The 19,901-nt window shown below is 49.4% G+C and overlaps 1 protein-coding gene across 1 annotated transcript in view; it reads right to left on the reverse strand.

The window, feature by feature from the left end:
• Positions 1–19,901, reverse strand: part of KCNJ3 (potassium inwardly rectifying channel subfamily J member 3) — a 59,442-nt gene that overhangs the window by 5,082 nt on the left and 34,459 nt on the right. The gene's annotated exons all lie outside the window — the stretch shown is intronic.

The following is a 19,901-nucleotide window of genomic DNA, read 5'->3' on the forward strand; positions in this document are numbered from 1 at the left end:
TATGACATTTGGTTTTCAGGAAGCTAAATCTACCTCTGCAAACACATCCTCTGCTTAGCCGGCACACATGCCTTTAAGTCCGGGGAAAATTAAAGGAAACTTTGGAAGGCACAAGGAAAAACAGCAGCGGGGCTGTAGTGAGGGGGGGCGGGGGATGGATATGTGCCTGGTGCACATCATCACCATCAACAGCCAGAAAAATAAAATGTTATTACACTTCATGTTACTGATAATGGAATCAAAGTTTTAATTTTGCATAGCGATTTCTACTGCTGACACGTCCGAGTATATCACAAGACACAAACCTCAGTGTTCTGTTTTATCTTTTAGGAGAAAAGTACGAACCCCAGGGGGCTTTGTTTTTTGCTCCCACCACCCCCGAAGGCGCCCCACCTGAGCTCACACACCCGCAGGAGCCCACCCTGAGACCGAGCAATCCTACCCCCCTCCCACAGCCTCAGATGGGACGGGATTTTATACTTTATGATGCATTTTCACCTGGTCACCATGTGTTTCTGTTCTGTTTACTAAGTGAAGTGGAAGCAATCACGTACCTAATGGGTTTAGAAAAAACCTGCAGTTTTTAGAAAAATGGTAATTAGAGTGACTACTTCTTCCATCTGGGTCCTTTACTCTGCAGCTGCTCGTTCGCCGTACCTTCGCCACGGAAGCCCAGGCTCTTCCCCCTCTGCTTCTTCAGACCTGACTTCCGAGGGAGACCTCATTAGCGAACGAACGCATCTAATAACGCGTGCAAATGGCAGGAGCCGCACTTGGAACTGGGGCTGCGGTGCCTGCGAAGCAGATGGCTGGTTAACTCCGGTGACCTACGCCTTCGATAACAAATTGCTTAAAATGCAAATCTCTCTGTAGAGAAAAGTTGGTAACTGCCGCTCTCGCCGTGCCACGGGCTTTGCTGAGGGGGTTGGAGCCGACCGCGGGCACGATCCCGTGGGAACGCTGCCGGGGCGGCTGCCCCGGCCACTGCAACGCTGCCCTGCAGAGAGCTGGTTGCTGGGGGGAAACGACTTGCACGGCTTTTTCTTTGCGTCAGCAGCACTAAAAAAAAGAGAATTAAGTTTTATTTGACAAGGTGTCCTATCAAAATGCCACGGGGGATGTAGCAGAGGGCGTGAGGGGAGCGCGTGGGTCAGCAACACTGCCAGGGCTCGAGGAAGGGGACCAGCACACGGGACCAGCCAGCGCCTGCACCCGCATCCGCGGGAGATCCCACGGCCGATGCTGCACCCCCAGGGCAATGCCGGGCGCGGGACCTGCCGCCTGTGGGTCAGGCTCTCCCATTCCAGCCAGCCGCCGTGCTATTTCTACCGCCCCCCAGTCTATCACCCTGCCATCTACCAAACCTGCTGCTGCCAGCAGGCTTTCAAAGGAGGAACTTTATACCTGGTTACGATCGAAAAAAATATATCAGCTGAATCTCAGGAAGATCGGCTTCACGTTTTGTGGCATTGATGTAACCCTTTTTAAGCTCACCTGAGAGATAAACATTTGCAGGTATATAATTTTTCTTTAAAATCTATTTATCTTATTCACTAACAAACCTGAGGGTGCAAATTATTTTTAATAGCTTCTCAGGATGAACAGCAGCTGTTAATACGCTCCTCATTATAGGGAATACCTGGCACGCTAAGCAGACGATGCTAAGGGCTGCTAACACGCTCTGATAAGCCCTTGGACAAGAAATCAATTCTCAGGTTTTCCTCCAGCATCGCTGCATTTCCTGGCTCTTCCTCCCCTTCCCAGTTTCTCAGCAAAGCCTCAGACTCCCAGCTATGAGCTTTGCAATGCCTTCCTGCTGTTACACGCTTCGAGCAGAGCCAGCTCACAACAGCCCCGGCTGTAACCATCTCCTTGCTGTTACTGCAGCACAAACAACGGCGTTGCAGAAGGCACCTGATGACCGGAGCCGTTACCCGTGTCCTCGCGCGGGACAAGCAGCAGCTCTTCCCACGCGTCCTAAACGCACGGCCCGTGGTCGCTCCTGTGGGAGAATTAAAGCTGGCTTCGGCTCCTGGGAGAGGCACGGTCCTGGGGGCTGCCAGCCAGAACACTAACGGCATGTACACCCGCACCAGGAGCGCCTCGCTCAGGGCGTCCAAAAGCCGCTAACGCTGTTTCCCACAGCCAGGGTAAGACTCACCGCAGGCGAGGTGGGGTCATACATCGCCCACAGCTCGGCTCTCCCCTCACCTGCTCCACGAGCTGCGGCGCGAACAGGCTGCCTGGGCAGGAAAGCACCGAACCAAAAATCAGAGGGTATTTCCACATCTTCCTATAGAACAAGCACCTGGGTGCAACCCACCACCGACAGCCCTTCTTGCTAACTGCCTCGGGATTATTTTCCATTAATTTATGCTGAGATAAATATAGGCCTTTTATCTTAATGCATATGTAGTTTCGTTCTGACCTTTAAAAAATAAAGATGCATAAAGACGCATAAAGCAGCAGGAGGCCGGCAGCCGCGCTGGGCCATGCCAAGGCGTGGGGTCGGGCTGCTGGAGGGTACCTGCCACGCTGCCGTGGGCACGGGCTCACGCCTCTAACAGGTCAGGCTAGTAAGTTTTCCTCTCCTTCTGTCGGTATGAAAGGCTTTTCTTTTTTTTATTTGTGCTTTTTCTTGTTCATAAGAAGTTATTCATCAGCAGGGTTAGCAGCCAGCAGATCCTTCGATGCCTTCATCGTGTTAATGGGCCTGTTAAAATTTTACCAAGTTGCCTACATTATTAATATTCATTTGCAGTATAAATTTTAAAACTCTTGTTTGGAAGCAAACATGCTGTATGCAGTGCATATAATTAAAAAGCCATCCATTTGTCAAAGTAAAAGGTTTCGATGCATTTTGTTCATCGCTCCTAACGCACCCTTCCATCACGAAGTGCTCTCCCGAGCTGTTAACGGCCGGTGATCGCAGCGCGTGTTCGCAAAGCTCTGCCTGCATACAAACAGCAACAGGGCACCTGAAAAAGAGCTACGCTTATGCGTGTATTCCAGCACAAAACCCAGGCCAAATGTCCAATACAGCCCCTCTCTATTATTTAAAAAGCAGAGGCTGCAAAGTCATTGCTCGCTATGTGCGAGGGGAGAGGCTTTCACCCAGAAGCACGGCTCCTACGGGGGCAAGCAATGCCGTTGTGCCTGAATGCCCCGTACTTTCACAAACCTCACTCCCGTGTACCTGGGACCACCCCTACCCACATCACCTCCCACCGTTTCCAGGAATTATATTCCTTCTCCAGAAACCAGGAGCTGACTTTGTTTCCAAAATATTACGAATAAAGAGCTTGAAGGAAGGGAAGGACAAAGTTTTGCGACTCATCCCCTCACGGGCAGAGGCTGCAGCACTGTTAGGGCCAGTGTCGGTATCAGACATTACTAGAAATTCTGCTACTGATTAAATTCAGTCACTTACACCCACCCGTAGCGATCCGGCATCCCTCTGTAGAGTCCGCCACATAACGCCACGGTCCGTAACGCAGGGAAGCCCCAGCCATGCATATGTAGGAAAATTTTCCATTAACTTCCTTAAATAATGTACAGCAGAGCAGCTCCGGAGGATGAGCATGGATTAAACCGAGGTATTTCTTTCCCCAATTTGATATGAAAGTCCCTTTTATTTATTTTTTTTTTTTAATAATCATGTCTTCTCCTTTCAGCATTCGCTCTATCTGAAGCAAGTGCTATCACTGGAGAAAAACGCATCTATCTGTCATATTATAAATTATTAATTACAAGTTGTTATTTCTAATGAGGTAGAACTCTTGGTTTTAGAGCCCTAGCCGAGCTGGAGAAGTGGATGCAATTATCCCACCCTCAGCCAAGCAGCAGACTATTTAAGCTTTTATTTTTCTCTGTCTCTGTCTAAATGCAGGTTTAGACTGAATATTCCACTTCCAGGAAACACCAGCAAGAAACAGGGCTGTGCAAACACCTGGAGACAGCTGACAGGGACCAGAGCTCCCTGCGTGCTCGCTCAGTAACCACGTAATACAGAGGTTTGGTGCCGTTGGGGTGATGCCGGTGACAATTCCTCAGCATCTGAAATCCTAATAATTCAGTTAATGAGCCTGATTGCTTCTAGCTTTGCTACAGGATAAGGCCAGCTCCCCAGGAAGGTGAAGGCATCCCAAAGGACAACGGCTGTTGCCAGCAAAGCCACCAAAACTCCAGCATAGAATCACAGAATCATTAAGGTTGGGAAAGACCTCTGGGATCATCACGCCCAACCCCCAACCCAACACCCCCAGGCCTCCTAAACCATGTCCCCAGGTGCCACGTCTGCACGGTGTTTGAACCCCCCCAGGGACGGCGACTCCCCCACCTCTCTGGGCAGCCTCGTCTTGCATCGCCCGAAGTCCCGTCCCATCTATGTTGGCCGTGACGTCCCCGTTGCTGCAGGTACCTGACACAGTTGGACATGGACAACCCTTCCTTTGTCACGAGCACGCTTGCCTTCGGACCCCACGCTGGCTTGGTAAGCCTGAGCTCAATTACAGTCATGACTGTGGTTAGCACTGGCTTTAGACAGATTAGACATGTCCTAAAGTGCCCAGGTACACGGTCCTTCCGAAGCAACCAGAGAACGGCGAAAAAGCAAAGAGTCCTACCGCCTGTGACCTGCTGCCAGCTCAGCTGAGAGCTGCCTCCCCAAATTAGCAAGGGGGGGCGCAGATGGAGGACAAAAATATCTGTAAATAAACGCTTTGACTAATTCTATCCTATAATAACCCTCAAATTATTTCTAAATTTCTAAAGTACCCAGATGGAGCTGGCTGTATTCAGGCAATTTCTAGAACTCGTAATATACTGCCTTGAAAAAAAAATCACAGGCGTGCTGTTATTTATACGGCCCTCTCACATTTTATGAAGTTGGCTGATAGTTGACAAATCATAGAACACTAAAAAGCTCTTACAGCCCCCCCGTGAAAGTCTTCAGAAGCAATTTAGGCCTACAAAGGTTATATGGCTCTTTTCTCCCTCCAAGGTAAAGAAAGAAATTTCACCTTAAATCTTTTTGTGTTTCTGGGCTGCAACTTGCTGGCCAAGGGCTGGGCACAGGGACACCAGGAGGGGCCCTTCTTAACACGGAAACATGGAAAATTTAAGGGGAAAGAGAGAATTATTTCGGCATTACAATGGCTCAACAGCGCATCGCCCCAACGGCACCAAGAAGGGGCATCTTGGCATCCCACCCGCCAGGGCGGGAGCAAAGAGAGACCCTCCAGCAAAAACGCACAAAACGCACAAAAAAAAGAAGTGTATGCTAATATTTTGTCATATTTTTTTTCTTCTTTTTTTTTTTTTAATTAAGAGCTAGAGCCTTGCATGTTAAAATGCCTGGACCTAAGCCAGCTCCAAAAGGCTGCCTGGCCAGCCAGGCCGCTCTTCCTTTCACATGCTTTACTTTGCATTTTTTTTTGGGGGGGGTGTTTCCTCCCTTAAACCTGCAGTTTATCTATAAAGCCTGAAAAACGTGTTACAAATCAATCACCCAGCAATGTTAAATCAGTTACTAAGAACTAAGCTAATTTACAGCTGCGACCTAAGGCCCACGAAGGCACGAGTCAAACTTGGTGGGAGACTCGATATGAAAATACGCCACGCTCATCCTGCACTCTTGCAGGACCAAGGGAAGATTTACCGCCGCAGAAAAAAAGGAGCTGCGTCATTTCCACAGCAATCTCTCCTCTTCCAGGACTGCAGAGAAAACACGGGAGGAGAAGGTGGTTTTATCACATCTCGCTCGGTAACGGTGTGACACCCAGATGTTAACATCTGGCCCCTGCACCACCCTGTATCTGAAACGCCAATAGATGCCTGAGCTGTGCGATAAGCCAGAAAACGGGAGCCTGAAATGGCAGGTCAGAAGCAAAGCTCGGAGCGAAGGATGCTCTCAAGCTTTTCCTCTCAATGTCCGTTGCCACATTATTTTTTAATGTAAGTTAAAATGACACGCTGTGCTATGCACAGCTGAGAAATGTACAGCCTGACGGAGGGCTCCTAAGCAGACAGCGTCTAAACTCTAGCACTTCCCATCTATTTGGAAAGAAGAGCTATTTTAAGCGTCGTCATAATTTCAGGGGATTTTTTTTTTAATTAACGCGATGATAGTTTGACATGCAATAAAGAGCAAATGAAACTTTCTGTCAACGCGCGGCCGCCAGCCTCTGCCACTGTCTGCTCTCAATGTCTGCTTTAATGCACCGGCGCTTTTGCAGCCTGATTTTCTTCAGTAGAAGGGAGATGGGCAGCCAACTTGCCATTTATTGCCTCTGGTTACCTTTAGAGTCATGTTTCAATTAAAAAAAAAAAAAGCCTTTTGTTAAAAAGAAAAAAGATACGGCATCTCCCGAAACGCAAGAGACACAAAGACTCTTAAGGGCAACAGCTGCAAACAGGCGCTCTATGAATTCATGAAAACAGAAGGATGTGAATTCCAAGCCCTGCCTGAGGCCGCGGGGGTGTTTCAGGCGGCGGAGGCAGGCAGTGACCGAGCAGCGGCTCAGCAGACGCGCGGGGTTCGGGAAGGGCGTGCAACACAACCTGCCCACCCTGCCCCGGCAGGGACATCGGCCGCCACCGCCACAGCCCTCTCCGGAGCCAGCGCGGGTGTGCCACGGGGCGAGAGGGGAGGAGGCGGCGAAAATAGTTCAGATTTTGGTTAATTGCAAATAATCCGAGGTCTTTGTTTCTGTAATGAGTGAACTGCCTATTTTGTTCTTTAAACTTACCTCTGGTTTCTTAGACCGTGACACAAATAGGTCCTGGGATGAGATACAAAGCAAAGCAGTGGACCAGCTCCACAGGAGCCGCCTCCCTCTTTCATAGCAGAATGAAAAAGTGGGAAAAACCGTGGAGATCTTGGGGTACCAGTGGCGGAGACACCGGAGCGGAGGTGTCCCAGAGCACCCCCTCGATACACATGCAGCTGGGACAAGACCGTGAGTGAGGGGTAACTCCGGGTGCTGGACAGGCGACGGGGCAGGGTAAAGTGGCCAACTCAAGTGAGAGCATCATTTCTCTCGAAATTTCGATCTGCAGCAGGCCCTTCTAGAACACTTAATGCTTAATCACCATTTATTACCAAGATCTAGAAATTGCCCCCACAAAAGGAGGTCAGAGATTAAACAAATTAAGCACGTATGCAAAAGGGAACAAAGGGAGCAGAGCCAACTAAGGAAGGCAACGCACGCGTTGATGCAAGAGTCAGACATCAGTCTTATGCTAAACATCTTAATTTCTCATCACACTGAATACCAAACCCAGGCTTCTGCTCTGCTACTCAATTTAGACACGTTGTTTATGCTCCGGCACTATAAATACCTCCTGGTTTATTCAGACTGTGCTGTTCTCCCAGGAGCTATCTTGACACTTAAAAAATAGCGGTGACAGCCAAGGTATTTTTCTTATCAGCCTGTCCTCTTCTCAGGGCAATTTTTAATCACTCATAGACACATAGTTTTCTGACATCTTGCAGACAGCTCATCTCGATGCTTACCAGGACCACAGCTACCCATCATTAGCACAAATTACAGCAGGCTTCAGAAAATGCCATAAAGCCAGCGCATAAAAGCAAGGCACCACTGCACATATTAATACTTCTCCCGCATATAGGAATGCAACAGGCGGCTGCAGGCGAGTTAACCCTCCCTCTTTTGTATTAGCCACCTACAAAAAAAAAAGGGGGGGAAAAAAATGAAAGCAGGGCAGCCTTCAGCGCTGCCCTTCTGTGCTCAGCCCGCAGACGTCTGCAGCACTATTTCCCATGCTTTTGAAAAGACAGAGCCAGAAGTACAGTTATCTGAACAAATCTGTCCAACGCTCATTTAATGCAGTGACAGAAATCTACACCATCTGAGAATCTGGCCTGGTATTTTTATTATCTCTTTTTTCTTTAACCAAAACCCCCACATTATTCTGAGAGACTCTGATCCGTTCCCTCCTACCTACGTGCAGGAGTGCGTCAGGGCTGATTTCAGCCCCTTCAGCTCCTTTCTTTGAGCAGATCTTTTTTTTTTTTGCAGAGCCATCTGCCACATTCCCGTTTTTGCATCATTTCCCTCCTACCGGGATGTTATTGAAGAAGCAGCAGCAGCACCAAAATGGCAGTGTTTAATTCCCTGCTCCATGCAGCTCTCTGCTAGGACGCATCGCGAGCGCTGCTGGCGCCGGGCGCGGGAGGAGGAAGAGGCAGGAGGAAAGGGATAGAGGGAGGAAAGGGGGACGGTAACGGGGAGAGGCAGCACACCCGTTTGCACTGGATGGGGATATCTGCAGGATGCTCATAGACAGAGCTGGCGATACAAGTGGTCCCTGACATAAGACAGAGATGCCTGTCCATGCCCGGACAAAGTGCAGTGGATGCTCTCCAGAGCTCCCCTCCAGCCTCAAGTATTCCATAATTTTCACTGATAACACAGTCCTACAGTAACTTTCCCCATGCTAATAGTTCACAATATCTTCAAAACCTTGGAGCAGACGGAGAAGGTTCACCACCGGCGGCAAAGTGCGCCAGAGCCCTCCTGCTCTGGGGAGCCGAGCGGCCGGCAGCGGTGCCGGGGAAGTTCGGGGTGCCCTCGCCCACCTCCCCAGCCCCAGCCCGGGCACCGCACGCTGCGACAACAACTGAAATTCTGCGTGGCCGAGGACACGTTGCAACGGGCAAGGGGGCATCTTCCATAACCCGGTAACTCTTTCCAGCTCTGGGCTCCCCAAATTATTGCAAAGTTAAAGTGTTTCGTTTAACGTTAGTCTGTGAATAGCTTCTACCAAAGGAGAAATAACTTCTAAAAATAAAAACGAACACTTACCAAAAAACGCACATTTCAACATAATGCAGCACTGTGCCGGGTCCCACGTGGCAAAGTCCCGTTGTCACCGGGCTCGGGGCCGACCTGCCGCGGGTGCTGCAGCACCAGCCTGCGCAGGGCGTAACTAAACGGGGTCTGCTGCAGAGGCGATGGCTGTGAAACCACGACCTGCTCCTCGCACGTGCGTCGAGATCCACCACCCGAGCGGCGAATGGAGAAGCCTCGTGGCAAGCACCGGCTGCTGCGGCCACGGCCACACCACAGGGCAGGGAGGAAATCACTGCTCTTTTACTATTTACTATTTCATGCCTGCTCCATCAATAGCAGGACTTGATTTCAAAAGCAAGAAGTTCTCAGTTATCCTTAATTAACATCAGAATACGTTTCTTCCCTTGTTTAGTATCAGAAGTGATCTGCCTCCGAGCTGCCTGAACCACCTCCTCCCTTGACTGCTTAAAGAAAAGCCCCGGGGTAGCTGTCTCTGTGCTGGATTCCCCTTCAAATTGCAACTACAGTTCTTCAGTAAGCACTAAAAAGCTGGGTTCTGCAATTAAAGGAGTTTCAGCTCCAGAATGCAGTAAAAAATGCAGTGTTTTTATTTGTAGCACAATGTAACTGTCCATTGGGGATGTTGGGGAAGAGACACGGGAAGAAAGGATTGTTTTGTTAAATCAGAAGAAAATTGTTTGGGGTCAGAGGATGGAACATACGGCTAGAGTGAAACATGAGAGAAGTCTGCCAATCAGGCAGTCAGAAAAGGGGGGGGAAAGACATTTAAAATAAATTACCCTCTTCGAATGAGAACATTTTAATTATGAGGCAAGAAACACAAACCCAAACCCCAACGCTTCCCTCTGAATACACGATTTCTTCAGCAGCCCTACGCTTCTCCAAACACCCACCCAGCCATATGCCGCTGAGCACCAAAATAGAGCGCTTTAATCTTCAGGGCTTTGGCAGGCCTAAAAAAAAAACCACTGAAGAAATATTTCACGTTAGAGACTGCCTTCCTGAGATGGAAAACTATTTTTCTTCCTATTGAGAAGCACCATTTGCTGGTGCTACACAATACAGCCACGCAGCTGGTGCGTTTTCGCGCTCCAGGTTACACGAGCGTCTCCTGACTGCTGCCTGCGGGGAGAGGCGGCGGAGAGCGACCTGCTGCCGCACCGGTTCCTCCTCCCCAGCATCCCTCCCTGCATCCTGGTACGGGAAAAGGCTCTCAGGGGATGGCTGGGAGGCTTGTTTCATACCATAAACCCGGCAGCCAATTTGTAAGCTGAAAATAATGTGCCATTTGGTATGAACTGTATCAATAGAAGGATGAAATACAACACGGAGCTGTGTTTGGAAATAAACTTTCCTTACTTAGTGTTGTTGGTCTAACGTATGGATTAATTTGTTGAATATCATTGCAACATTAAACATTTTGAGGCAATCAATTCATCCCCTGCATGGCTTCAAACCTGCTCCTGCACCGGTGTGACAACTCCTCTCAGGGCTAGATCAGGGGTGACGGAGGTACTTGGCTGCTGGAAACCAGGGGACGGCCCCCAGACCGGGGGGAGATGGGGGACAAATGCCCTCCTGCTTTGGGGAAGGGGCTGCGTAGGGCAAAGCCACAGCAAACAGCTGGAGAAGGGGCACGCCTAACGCTGGCAACCCTAACAACCCTAAACCACCACCTTCTGTTCTGAGGGAATATTCTGTTCCTTTCTGCTACACAGACAGCTTTGGACATTGTGTTTAAACCAGCTTTTCTAGCTCCAGCTCCTTCACCCGCGTCTACCCCCTGCAAGAGCACCTGTCACGCGCTTGAGACGCTCGCAGGTCCCAGCTCCGTCACCAGCACCTCCCGGCCTGGTACAGCTTCTGTCACGTATTTAAAATTAACGCACGATGCTTAACGCAAGATCCCTTGAACTAAACATAGCACTTGCCGCACAGGCTTCAGTTTTAGCTGACAAACATTTCTTGCAAACACGTCAGGCACACAGAATTTCCTAAGGGAAGAGATGCATCGGTTTTGTCAGTGCTGGGGGAAATGACTGTCAGGCTGGACTTTGGGCTGTAAAAGCCTCTCTGGGAAACCCGGCACACCATGCTGCACCATATACATACACACCATATATATATTTAGAAAACAAGTTATGCTCTTCAGCGTAGTGCTGGCCGCCCCTCGGCAGGAGAATGGCCTCACAGGTTGCTACAGGGACCCAAGCACCAGCATCAATTATCCATACTGTTCTGTAACGTCAAGGATTACAGCAAAGCCATGGGAGCAATAGTATTCGTACAGCTTTTCAGAAGCGATCTGTGAGGAGCATCCGCGCAAAGGCTGGGAGAAACAGGATGCTTCGCCGGGAGAAGCCAACGCCCAGCCAGGTGCCCACCCAAAATATGCAGTTTTAAATAGTGCTCTTAGTCCCAGCAGCTCCCTCAGAAAATAAACACAGCTGCATGAAGACGAGTGGAAAACCAGGCAGTATATCCTTGCAAATACACAGTTCTTCATTAGGCTTCATTTCCTGGCAGCAATTTCAGGTTTTCTTGACAACTATATATCTATAGAAGGCCAGAAAGGCTTCCAAGCTTTCAAAATAATCACGAACTTTAAAAAGAACACCTTAAGAACCAGGGATTTCCCACCTCTATGCAGTAATTTGTTGATGGTGCTGCAGGTAGTTCCTGGAATACGTATGAGCGTCTCCACCTAACCCAGCATCTATTTACATTTCGGAAGGCAACGAACATTCATTCGCGGTTTCTCTCCCTCCCTGGCATGTTGTACACGCTTCACTGCAGGCTCGGTACAAGCTCAGACAAACCTGCTGTGCTCCCTTTGATCAGGACATTTTGCATTTGGTTTAAGTCAGACGTTACATCCCTCAGCCGTTAGCGAGGAGGCAAAACCATGTTCTCGCTCGTACTTCCAGTGCAAATACCTCTTCCTAGGCGTGAGCCCCAAATACCAGTGCACACCACTGCTTGCCTTTGCTATCAGCTGGGCAGACTCTGCTCAGCCTGGCCAGCTGGGAATGCTGCTAAAATATAAAGTTGAAATGGCGGTGCTTTTTAAAGGATGTTTTTAAGCATGAATTAACAGGAATGCAATTGCTTTAATTTTCCTAAGAGCCACAACTGAGCCCCAGGCACCCGGTGGGACATAACTGGGTTTTGTTCTTCCCATCTGAGCGGTCCCTGGCCACAAAGAGCAGTGAAATAAGTTGCCCTTTACCTTGGGTTTTCAGCCTTTGACGACAGGGCTCGCTCAGCAGTACACCACCACGCTGGTCCCTGCCCAAGGACAGTGTCTAAGGCCTGCCTGATGACTGATTATCTTTTAAGGCAGAGAAGATGAAAGACAAGATGCTTCTCCTGGAAAAACCACGGGACGAGTTCACTTCCCCTGACTCCTCAGAAGAAAGCGTGCAGGGCTCTGTAGCTACTATCACATAGACGCTTGGCTACGTGAAGCCGTGCCACACGCTTTCTTAATAACAGAACCAATGTTAGACTAAGCACAGGAAGATTCACCCTCCCTTGTCTCCGACGCCTGTGGCGCAGCTTTATGAAAGCCCGGGAGAAGAGCTTGGGCGGGCACCGGTGGGCTGAGCCCTCCAGATGGTGAGCGGCATCCCCATTCGCCCTTCACCCATGCCGAGGGGCTCTGCTTACAAACAAGGGATGCCGCTACCCCCTCCGACCTAAGGACGCAGCGCTGGGGGCGTTAACCCAACGAGCGAGCAGGAGGCCACCGCAGGGTATGGTCCTGGCCCGCGTCCCTGCAGGAGCCAGTGAAGGGCATCCCGTTGCCATGTGCCACCGGTCCTAGAGGGTGAGCGTTATTTCTTGTTTGAGGTGTTTTATCCATGTGGTTTGGCGCTCTTGAGACACGAGCAGCTTTTAAGACAAAAAAGAAAGGAAAAGGGCACCCAAAGGTGCTCTGGTCTGTCCTTCTCCATCCCCTCCTGTACCAACCATCCCACCCTCTGCGTGGACGTCCCTGGAGGACCCACCCATGAGCTCTTCTCGTGGGACCGTGGGGATGTGCAGGCCTTGTGCCACCCTCTGGAAAGGGGAGTCTTCGCTTGGCAGAGAGCTGTCAACCTCCCCATCCTCCCGGAGGAGCCGCGGTGGAAGTTGGGGTGCAGGACCTGAAGAGATACTGGCAGCTGCTTCCTTCTCTTTGAATTAATGTGCTGGGTCAACATCTCAATGGCACATGTAAAGATGTAAAGAAGCCTTACCACTTGTAACCAATAAACACTGGGTGTTTCCACAAATTTGAGAGGTGAAAATCAGTCTGCACAAATCTAAGGTCTCCCCTTCCTACGTGGTGAGCAGAGCATCTTCCCATTGACTCCCCAACCTCTTACTCTGCTGAATTTAGGCTCCCCTCCTGACAAACTTCGAACAAAACATCTTCATGCACGGTTTTTTCCTCCCTTGGTAATATATTTGGCTGATCTCTACAGATTATACAGGCGCATTCGTACCACCAGGTCCACAACACTCCAGAGCCATTCCTTCATCTGCAGCATCACCAAACCTCTCCTGTCTCAAAATAAAAAATAAAAATCCCAAAATAAAACAGGACCAGCATTTCCTGATGCAAAGGCAGGAAAGGCAGATAAGGCTCAGAGTTATTGAATGCTGTTTTCTTCATATGGCCCCATCTTCCATTACATTTATATACAAAGCATCAAGAAGATAATATAGCAGAAAATAATTTCCTGTGGCGTGCACAGGGGTGAGACTATTACGGCAGTCAGCGAAGGTTAATTAGTAACTATATATATTGCAGTGTGATGTCATGCAGCGTACTTGTTATTTCCATGTGCGCCCCAGGAGAATAAATAAGCCACAACGCGAAGCTGTACTGTACAAATAACCATATGCCTACGAGGAGTTTCTAATTTTATATACAAACCCTCCTCCTTACATTCGAATTGCATTGATGCTAACTCTCACCGGGCTAGTTTAAAATCCTGTAAGTCTGGGCCCTTTTTGACGTTTTGGGGAAAATTGTGCTTTTTCTTTCTGAAAAATTCAAAAGCAACTTGTTATTTTTGACATTTCCTTGTGAATTTTTTACGGTGTCCTTTTTCACTTCCAACCCTAAATGTCGGAGTACTGCTTTTGTTCTGGGAAAAGACCTGTTGGGCTGCAGGGGTGCCCCCGTACCTTCCTACGGGATGAGGCAGAAGGAGTGAACATGAGTTCTGAGATGGTTAGACCACCACAAAAGGCCTGTTCAAATTCAAGAGCAGCGTTCGTCAGTCTCCATCGCTTGTTCAGTTTTAAGTTAAACGTGAAAAATAAAAACCCAAGAAAGTATTGAGAAAGCCTTTGATGAACACACAAAAAATCTAGCAAGCATTTCAGAGCTAAACAGTTTTCCCAAAGATTTGCTAATTACTTCCCAAAACATGCTGGTGGAACTGGTGAAACCCCTGGGGCTGGGCACCACGAGGGTTTGACCGAGGGAGGTCAAGGACCAGCCATGAGGCCAAGGGAAGCCGGCGCATTGGCTTTGCCCACGGCTGCCGGAGAGACCTGCGCGGGGAAGGGCGAGGTGGAGAGACGGAAGGGGAGGGCGAGAGATGGAGGTGGATGGGCAAGAGAGATGGAGGAGAAAAGGCTGCCAGAAAGTACTCATTTCGCCCATAAGTACTCTGAAAAAACACCACCATGAAGCACTCAATGGAAGAACACCTCTCCTTCGCCCCCCCACCCCAATTTCTCTCTTTGTGGCACCGTTGTATTCAGAAATTCAACACAGCAGGCACAAGCGCTGCCAGGACTGGGTGAATTATCATGCTTTCCTATGGAAAAGTCATTTAAAGGTGTTGCAGATTTCTCTTTTGAGAAATACAGTGCCAAATCATGAACACGCTACTTCCATGCCCGAGCCGGGCCCCACACCCTCGTGCCAGCACCGTGGCATCTGGTCTTTCTCCCCTTTCCACAGCACTGTTGAGTATTTCTAGCTGCTGCGATCTTTCACCAGAGCCCGTTTGATACGGGCAGCTTGGCGGGGCATTGATTCGCTCCCCCCCAGGCATCGCTTGTCAATGCAGCAGCAGAAATGCCACGCTGAAATTAAGATTTCAAATAGAGACGTTACAGCGAAGGACGATGCAAATGTTTTGAATTCCTAGGGGGGAAAAAAGGGTGAGTTACAACAAAACCGAAGCCTCTCTTCTGCTTTAACTGCCACGTGCTGGAGCCAGTGAGGATGGGCACCTCACTTCGTTTTTGAAGGTTGGGGACCTGCTGCTAAGACCTTCACGGTGCATCCCTCTCAGCAGCCCGACGGGCAGCGCCTGTGCCCCTGCTTGCACAGGGGCAGGGCAGAGGGGGTCGGCGCTTATCTCCTTTTCTTAGCAAGGAAAAGGACTTGGCACTCCTATGGCAAAATCTGGTGATTCTTGTAAAAAGCAAGACCAGGAAGAAATTAATAAGGCGACGCAATAAACACACCACTTATGAGAGTAACTGAAAGTTAAGTGAACCAAGAAAAAGGTTGCCACTTTGGCATCGTGCCCTTTTGGTTAAATGCCACAGCGAGGAAACACGGCATTAACCTCCGACTAGAAAAGCTGATTTTATAATCCCAGGCTGACTTACAGTAAGAACCTTTTTCTAGGGATATCCTTAGCTCAAAAGGCGATGGGTGGAGGGCAGGAAGAGCACGACGCACACACGTCCCCAAGGCCAGCTGCTTCCAGCCTGGGACCGCGCTCTGAGGGCTAACCAAGATTTCACTTCAGGAAAAGATAGATCTGTATTTACCTACATTTTAAGGTTTATGCTCGGCAGAGGCTGAAGTGGAGAAAACTTAGCTCTGTAAATAAACACCGCAAATAATTGTGCCCGTGACACAATTCTCCCCCCACCCCTCCAAAGACAAGCAATTCATTGCCACGCAGGTGGACTGCTGTAGCGGCTGAGGTACAGCCATTAGCAGATCAGCGAACTCATTTAAAGTCCAATTTTCAGTTATGTTTATTGCTAGGAAAACATAACTTCCCAGGTTTAATACAAAATATACGTTTTAATGAATAATCAGTGTCCTGAGAGATAATGAAGCAAGTGGTATTTGCAGGTCCTCTTCCTGTTTTCCACCACTACTTCTTCCCTACTGTTTTTTCCAGTATTAAAAGAGCTACGTACAGCCACTTTTGAAACACAGATTATAGCCAATAGAAGAAAAAAAGAAGTGTATTAGTTCCAAGGATAAACACACAGACTGACACGTGCACTGGTAAATTGCCACGGGAAAGGGGCGCGCGGCCAAATCCCCCCTCCAGACCCAAAACCTCTCCAGCAGCCGCGAATTTGGCCCAGATTAATTGTTTGGCATTGGGTAGCATCTTTCCCCTGCAGATCCTGACTCTTAACAACTGACATACTCCACCACAGGTTTTCCTTGCAAATGCACTGTAAAAAAAAATTAAAAAAAAATCAAATCTAAAAGCATTTTGTCAGGACCCGAAGAGCCTGCTGCCTCCGAGCATCCTCCGCCCCAGCCCACCGGCGCCGGCAGCGAGCGTAGAGAAGTCGCAACTTCATTTGGTGGGAAACACATTGCATGGAGGAAAAATAAAAGAGTTGACAAGGTCCTGTATGCACAGCCTTGCACACATTTTGTTGTAAAGGCATGGTCACTTACAGTTTTTCTCCCCGAACTCCACATCCCAGCTTCTTAATAAAAGTACTCAGTAAAAAATGCCATTGTTCAAAGTTTTAAGTAGCATGTTAAGTGTAACGTTACTCTTGGCTGCTCGCGATTTGGTTACTTGCAAAGCAAAAATAACGATAAAAGCCAGGCCAACTCATGGCCCGAAAGCCAGGCGGTGCCACGACGGGCGGTGGGCACAAGCACTGCCGACACAGCTCCTGTCCGCAGCTGCAGAGGGAAAACCCTGTTCTGCGAGTGCAAAGGTACAGAAAATAGAGAACCGAGCCCAAACTGCAGGCTGGTCTAGCGGAAAAGCTGGAGCAAAGGCTTAGCGGCTGCTGCTAGACCGTGGCTGTCAGCACTCCCCAGGGCTGAGTGCTTTCTGCTGAAGCAGGGACCCGCACCGCGGCGGGCAGGGCGCGGGGCCGCTGCAGCAGGGCAGCAGGCTTGGGGGGGGTCAGGGCAGCCCCTGGGGAAAAAAATCCTTCCTTTTTCCACTCAAAGTTGGCAAAGGTGACTCCTCCTCTTGGACGGGATTCAAGCATGCCCTTTCCCGGCTGCCCGTTGCTAGGATCTGCAGCTTTTTCTTTCTCTCCCCCTGAAGGAATTTCATCTGCAATGTCAGGCTTTCTACGTATGTTTAAAAAAAAAAAATCCAGTTAAATTGGCACAAATGCAAAGTTAAGTTGTTAACTTAATCACTTGCTAAAACAAGTCCAGTTACACCTCTAAAATCCTGGCTTCTGGCAGGAGCTGCGCGCTGACATGGGCAGACACTCTCCAGAGCGTATTTCTTCTTTTCTTTTACAAAAAAAAATTAATAGTCCTTTTTCCTCCTTTTTTTTTTTTTGCCCGTTACTCGCTTCTCTGTGCACTGAGGTATGAAAAACCATTTGGTGCATTTTCAAGCTATTATCCTTCTCTCTCCAAAAGATGCAATGCTCCTGAGCCCAAATAGGGATCTGCTGCTGCTTTTCTGTTGCAGCATATATAAAACATATATGTTGCAGCACCATATAAAACATGATGTTTACGAGCAAGTCATGGACAGCTTACAGCCCTAAACACAGGCGCGAGCATCATCCCTCATGGCACTGGAAACGCCCAAAGGTCCGCTTCATCCCACTGTGCTGGGTTCACCACCTCGGTCCCCCACCCCTTCCTTCAGCAAACTACCTCACGTTTATATTTTTTTGTAACTTTCTGGACAGCAGCCACTGCTGCTCATTTTATACATTCCCCCCCCCCCGAAGCTGTCCGTGCGGGCACCCAGGCAGGAGGCGATGGGCACCCCACCCCGGCGGCGCGGCGCCGGCCGCACATCGCCTCAGCGCCTTCCACAAACCCCAGGGAAGCGATCTTTATAGCGGCACGCCCGGAGTCCCCGAAATCTGCCCGCTGCAAACCGCGCCTGGGCCAGTCCCACCCCCAGGTTCACGAGGAGCAATCCTGGGAGCTGCAATCGCGTATTACACTACCTGAAAGTCATTAATTATTGTGTTTGTGTTTACTGATGTTCTCAGGTTGATCTGTTCAACGTTAATGAGCCATTTACTCTCAATTAGAAGCGCCTCTCAGAACAGAGCTCTAATTCCAGCGGGTTTTGCTGATGAATTAATTACAATGTGAGCTCAGCCTTCTGCAGGAGCTTCCCCTCCCCTCGGAGAGAGGTCCCCTGAGCTACGGCACCCAGAGAATATAATTTACCGTAACGCCACTGTTAGTGACACATTCACGTGGGTATTACATACCCACAAATACACGTGGGGTGGAAAGAAGGGATGGTTTCACTGGTATCACAGATCAAGCAACATCTTGAGGCATGTTTGTCAAACAGGTTTTAAACTCTTAAGCTCTTCCAGGTAAAAAAAAAAAAAAATAATTTAAAAATCCATTTTTTGTTATGTATGAGGCACTTAGTATAAAGCACTACATGAATTTTCCACAGCTTTAAAAAGCCAGCCAGGTCTGGCTGATGAGCAGTACTGCGAGGAACAGCCACAAGCAGAGAAACCTTGCACTGCGACGCTTGCTTGAGAAGAAATATTAAATACAAATCTGTGCTATTTCATCATGCAACATTAAGTCAGCAATGTTCCACTGTGGGAAATTTCATCCCCATTACCGCGTACCGCGTGAATTTAAAGCATCTGCAGCATAATGAGGCAGGCGAACGGAGCTCCAGTGAAACACCGCGAATGCGCTTAGCACTACGGTTTGCGTCCCACCCGACGATGGCAGCTAATGCACGCGAAGCGTCACGCTACAAAATAAAAAGGCAACATAGAATGAGTAATTAATAGGGCTCTGAAGGGTAGTTTGGATGATAGCTATATTTAGAGAGGCTCTAGAGTCTGCTCTCTCTGGTACTCGGACCCTGGACCCTCGGTTGTTGCAGACGGAGCAAGCGCCCCGGGCGCCCTGCAAACCGCAGTGCTGCGATGCGTCGCCCCACCGCTGCTATTAACGCCGCAGGTTTTACCAGCCCAAGTACAACTTTGCATACACCCATCTTTTAATACAACAAAAGCGCCAAAGATATTCCCCAGGCACTGAGGCACGCACGAGCCCCTTCCTCTCTGCACAAAGCGCCATGTACCCGCTCTGCTGGCTGTAAGCGGGAGCCGGCTTGCCGGCACCCCGGCGCAAGGGGAGAACACGCAGGCAGCCCCAGAGGACACGGATAACCCCGATACTTTCCGGTGACGTATCTCTACTGTAGACATCAGCATCTCCAAGAGCTGAAATTGCCGTTCCGAGATGCAAAATACTTGGGAGCAAGTTCTGTGTTACGTGGAAGGTGACAAACTGGGGGCAAGGAACTAAGAAGAAGAAAAAAAACCCTAGTTACAGCGCTGCAGAAGCTGGCGGAGAAGCAAAAACTGTGAGATACACTTGGCGTGGCCACGTCATGACAGCGCGCAGAGTAGGCGTACATGGGAACTATTGGAAAGGATTTAATAATTTAAACAAGGCAGAAGGTTCAGCTACTTTGAGATGAAGGGAAAGGCAGGTGAAATCTGTTTCAGGAAGCTGCCAGCCCAGCCCTGGGGGCACCCAGTGGCACGACACCCGCTCCCACCCCTCGGCTGCCCCACGGACACGGCGTGGCATCGCCTCATCGCCCTGCTGAGCTACGGCGGCAGTACCACCAGGAGCACTGAAGTGAGGGCAGGCGAACCGAAACCTCGAAGCATGCCCACGCTGGCTTTTCTGTTTTACTGCTGTCGTAGCTCAGCGTGCTTAAGCTGCCTCCAGAAACTCCTAACAGGCTACTGAGAAGACACGTCCCTGCCTCAATCCCAGTCTAGCTCTTTGCCAGTTACATAAAATAAGGGAGGCAACCAATTCTGCTCAGCTTTCTGCAAGGGTTTTTTCATGACTGG

The sequence above is a fragment of the Phalacrocorax aristotelis genome, chromosome 5, assembly GCF_949628215.1.
Source record: "Phalacrocorax aristotelis chromosome 5, bGulAri2.1, whole genome shotgun sequence".
Taxonomy (NCBI): domain Eukaryota; kingdom Metazoa; phylum Chordata; class Aves; order Suliformes; family Phalacrocoracidae; genus Phalacrocorax; species Phalacrocorax aristotelis.